The following is a 5,653-nucleotide window of genomic DNA, read 5'->3' as shown; positions in this document are numbered from 1 at the left end:
AGCGCACAGAAAAAAAGGAAACTTTCAAACTAGTTTAAGTTGTACTAAATTTGCATGCTCTTGAAAGATTTGGAGGAATTCCCCTGTGAAATCATCTGGGCCGGGTGCTTTTTGTGGGGAAGTTCTTGAACTACATTGTCTATTCTAGGATAACTGGTCTGTCTTGACTTTGGCTCCATTACAACTGAATTTGAAAAGTTGTTATTGGATGACCAATTACCCTTTTCATCTAAGTTTTTAAATTTACTTACACTTGGTTGTATAAAATTGACTTATTGTTTAAAACTCCCCCCTGTGGATGATTAAACTCCTGTTCCTTGGCATTTCTAGTTCTGTCTTTTTGGGATTTCTCCTTCATTCACTGATGAGCTGGCGGTCTGTCATCTGTTTTTTCTTTCTCCTCAAAGAAACAGCGTTTGGATTTATTATCTCTATTTTTTTCTGTCATTATTTTCTGCTTGTTATCTACCTCCTCTTGGTTTTTTTTTTTTTTCTCCTAGCATTTGATTTAGGTATGTATATTGTTTTTACATTTTAATGGATATAGGTACTTACATAATTCTCCTCTGATAACTTCTTTACCTATATTTCGTAGATTTGATCTATTTTGTTACATTATTTTTTTTCAAGGAATTCTTCTATTTCATTTTGCATTTCCTCAAAACCAAAAGTTGTTTAACAGTATGTTTTGTTTCTGTTTTTGCTTTTTTTTCAAGCAAAGGGGCCTTTGATTTTATTATTCATGTCTAAGGACAATGCTGTTTTATTATTTCTATCCTTTGGAATTGGAAGCTATCTCTGTAGTCTAAAATACAGTCAATTTTCTTAAATGTCCCATATGTACTTGAAAAGAAGGTTTATTTTGTACGAGTGTTTGGAATTTGACATGTACCTATGAGACTTGCCTTCTGTATCTTTAAAGTGTTTTGTTCACTTGATCTGTCTTGGACTGGAAGACAGTTGTTTTGTTCCTGCTTATTTCTCATTTCCAATCTTGTAGTTTCTCATTTAGTAAAGTTATTGCTGTACTACTGAATGCTTAAACATAAATCACTTATATCCTTGTTGGGAATTCCAGGCTTATAAGTGTCCTTTGTCTCTTTTAAGGCTTTTGCTCTGTATTGTGTATGGTTAAACATCAAAATTGCAACCTCTCTTTTTATTTGCATTTTGTTGATCCTTCTAGTTTAACATTTCTGAATCTTTTTCTTTTAGGTGTGTCTCTTGTGTACTGTATGTGGTTGAGTTTTTTCTTTGTGAGTCAATCTGAAAGTTTTTCTTTTAATAGGTGAGTTAAAATCCATGGACATTTGATACGATCCATAGGCTTGGCCTTAGTTCTATCATATTGCTTTATGACCTACCAATGTGTGTGTTGTGTGTACACACATATATATACACATACGTATGTACATATATACATATATTACTGCCATGTGGTCCATCTTATTGGTTCTGTGTTCATTTGTTTTATATATATTTGAAATTTTGGGAGGTTTGTCTTTTTATTCTAATTGTTGCCTTCCCACTAATATCTTCATATAGTTCCTATGTGGTTGTTGATTGCCATCAAGTCGGCCCCGATTCATGGCCACCTTACGTATAATGGAGCAAAATGTTGCCTGGTCCTAGACCAGCTTCATTGTCCCTTAGTATTTTCCTTTTTTACTACAGTATTATCTATTAGTTCTCTACTATTGTTGTTGTTGTTAGCTGCTATCAAGTTGATTCTGACTCCTGGCTGGAAGCAGTATTAAAATCAGGTAGCCTTTCTTCTACTCCCCTTCCTTATCTCCAGCCTCTAATTTGAAGGTAATGCCTGTAAGGCAGCGCATTCCCCATCTCCCCCCATTTTCACAGCTGTACTTCATCTACACTGTCAGAGCACAGAGCCCTACGCCCCGTGCAGTGCCCCTCAGCCTGTATAGGGCTCTCCTTTCTCTCCACACCGCTGAATCCTGCCCACCCTCCAACGTCCAAGTCAGGTCCTCGCGGTGGTCTCCTCCCCCTGCCACCCACTGCGAGTGTCAGCATGCTGTCCTTTGTGTTCACAGTGTCTGTCTCTACTACTCACGCGGCACTCATCACTTGCTGTTTTCTGAGCTCTCTGCCTATACACATGTCTCGTTCTTCAACCAGACTGTTCAAAAGTCTGGCTGACCTCCAGGGACACTGAGTGCTCCATACACATCTGATAAGTGATTAAACAAACACACACACGAGCAGGCAGCAACATACACATCACTTTTCACAATTCTTGACGGTGTAAAGTTTTCTTCTGCATTTTGTACCAAAATATGAGAGAAAACATTGAGTAAGATAGATTAAAAACAGAACTGGGTCAGAAAGCCACATTCCCCTTCCTTTCTACTTCTCAAGGTACAAATCAGTGTGCTCTGTTCACAAGGGATCAGTGAGGCCACCTGTGGCTTATTTGCCAGGCTCTCCTTTAAGCAACTAACTCTCCAGGCATCACCATTATCCTCCTGGTGCTAGCTTCAAAAAACATAGACCAAGATCCAAATTGCATAAGGGACAGCTTGAAAAGAAGTAAGAAAACTTATCACAGTAACTTCAAATGCGGGAAAACTCTGCATTTCATGAAAGAGGTATAAAACTACTTGGTGTGTCTATTTATTGTCAGAGGAGAAGGAAAGATAAATATCAAACATGCATAATTCAGTCTTGATATTTGAAGGAGGAGAAATTATACAGAGAAATCATACTGGTTGTTGGTCCTTCAAAGCATGGAGACATTTAGTATTGCATTTCAAATACATTTCACGGTCTACTTAATTTAGTAAATAAAAAATTGCATTTCAGAGTTTCAGATGGTGCCAATAAAATGAATGAATACTGTTACCAAGAGCGTAAGTCAAAATTTTTTTCCATCTAAGTATTGAGATAAAATTTTAAACTAGCTTAAAAAAGACGACAAACTTATAAAGAAAACAAAAACACGTTTATTAACAATTACGATCATAATATGCATAGTTAGAATGCTTTCTATTTTTCAAACCATTGATTCTGGACAGTGGTTCCTAACATTTTTAAGTATGAAAATGTCATTTTAGTATGTCAAAAATTGCAGATTCTTACCAGATAACCTTCTTTTAAAATATATAATTGAGAAAATGCCTGAAGACTAAAAGTTACATGGTACAAATTTAGTATCTTTTACATGGATTTGAATTAATCAAACAGCCTCTAAAAAAAACCAAACCTGTTGCCATTGAGTCGATTCCAATCATAGCAACCCTATAGGACAGAGTAGAACTGCCCCATAGGGTTTCCAAGGAGCAGCTGGTGGATTTGAACTGCTGGTCTTTTGGTTAGCAGCCTGAGCTCTTACCCACTGTGCCACCAGGGCTCCAAACAGCCTCTACACACACTGAAAAAGAATAAAAGAATAGTACAAGAGACACTTATCCGCAGACAACAAGTACCAAGTACAGAGGGCTTTGAGGCATCTTTCGACACCGCATCAGGCTATGATTAGGAGCCGCTGGCATTGTTGGGTGTGATCATGGGCAGAGCCCACAGGCTGGGGCACTGTTGAGGCGATGAAATTGATGGATGCAATCAGAAGTGTCTTTAACCTGCGGCAAAAGGGCAAAATGGCCTTGAGAACTCATGTAGCCTAGATGGCCTCTGGCTCCTTCTCTGGTAAAATGGGTTATTGATCATGACAGTCCATTCTAGTCCTTCAATTATGTCTCCTTAAAGATTCTTTTTTTTTTTTTAAGCACTTCCTATTATCTTTTTGTGTATGTGGTAAAAATATATGTAACAAAACATTTGCCATTTCAGCACTATTTTACATGTACATATCAGTGACATTATTTACATTCATCACGTTATATAACCATCACCGCTCAGTGTTTCCAAATTTTTCCAACATCCTTAACGGAAACTCACTGCTCCTTAAGCAATGATTTCCCCTTTTTCCCTCCCCCTGTCCCTGGTAACCACCAATAAACTTTGGTCTCTACACCGTTGCCTATTCTAGACATTTCATGGAAGTGGGATCATACAGTATTTGTCCTTTCCTGCCTGACTTATTTCACTCAGCGTCATGATCTCGAGGTTCATCCATGTGGTGGTATCATATCAGGACTTCATTTCTCTTTATGGCTACGTGATATTCCAAGGTGTGTATATACCACTTTTTGTTTATACATTCATCTGTGGGTGGACATTTAGGTTGTTTCCATCTTTTGGCTACTGTGAAAATAAAGATTTTTGAGTCTTAATTTTGCTAAATGAATTAAAATATCATATTACTGTCCAGAAAAATGTTGATGTTCCTCATATTATGTTTATATCAGAACACATTCGCAAGAGACAAAAGCAAGAAGAAATTTCAGCCAGTTAAATGACTGTCAGTTTTTTAGGCTCCAGTTCTGTCTTTGCTTCATTATTTGAATGATTCAAGTCAACTGACTGAGGACAGATACTTCCATCACTACGCCTGCCTCATGCCTCAAATGGCCTTTTCCAGTGCTTGGTCCTCCCCTTATTCTTTTTCCAAAGATCTTACTGCCAAACAGACATGCTTCCTCCCTATGTACAAGAACAAACACCACAGTCTCAAGCCTGTCAAGATGTGGGCAATCCCACTTTAAAGTAAACTATGTGATTTGCTCTTGTTCTCTGTTCCGATCTACTGAAATTCCCAAATCTTAAACTTCAACCAAGCTAGTTTCCCAAAATGAAGCCATTTCCTCAGCCTTTGGATAACTAATGGAAACCCTGGTAGCATAGTGGTTACCAGTTCGGCTGCTAACCAAAAATTAGGCAGTTCAAATCCACCAGCCACTCCTTGGAAATCCTATGAGGCAGTTCTACTCTGTCCCATAGGGTCGCTATGAGTCAGAATTGACTCAGTGGCAGTAGGCTGTTTGTTTGTTTGTTTGTTGGATAACTAATAGTTTCCCACTTTCGACAGGATTTTTAGAACCAGGCAAGTGCTATCATTAAGGTCCCTAGGTGGCGCCGGCAGTTTGCACTCAACTATTAACCTAAAGGTTGGCTGTTCAAACACACCCAGCAGTGCCACAGAAGAAAGGCTTGGCAATCTGCTTCTGCAAGATTACAGCCAAGAAAACCCTATGGGGCAGTTCTACTCTGTCATATGGGGTCACCATGAGTCAGAATCAACTCGACTGCAAGTTTTTTTTTTAAGTACTATCTTTAAATATCTTTCTAGTCTCTGTATATGTACTAAATTTTAAATTCTTCCTGTTCAGATACATTCCTTGACACAGCATATTTCCTTAATTTGTGATTACTAAGAACCATGAAGATAGGAATATGAAACAGAGGTAGATAATGCCCTTGAGAAGTTAACACTCAGATAGGGAAAAATGAGAAATACTCATATAATTACACTGTCAACAACAACAAAAAAAAAAGTGGTAAGTTCTCAAAAAAGGTATAGGTAAAATCCCAGGGAACTTCAGAGATAGGAAAATATTTCTAAACATGAGGATGTGAAAAGCGTAAAGAGAGGAGATTTGAATTTGGCCTTGGTAGGTGTGTCTGATTTGGGCAAGTCTACTTGGAGAAGCCAGATGGAATACACAGGAATCAAATCGACTACATCTGTGGAAAGAGACAACGGAAAAGCTTAATATTATCAATCAGAACAAGG

This window comes from Trichechus manatus, unplaced genomic scaffold, assembly GCF_000243295.1.
Source record: "Trichechus manatus latirostris isolate Lorelei unplaced genomic scaffold, TriManLat1.0 scaffold00102, whole genome shotgun sequence".
Lineage (NCBI taxonomy): Eukaryota > Metazoa > Chordata > Mammalia > Sirenia > Trichechidae > Trichechus > Trichechus manatus.
The sequence above is the reverse complement of the archived record's forward strand: the minus strand, read 5'-3'. Positions refer to the sequence as shown.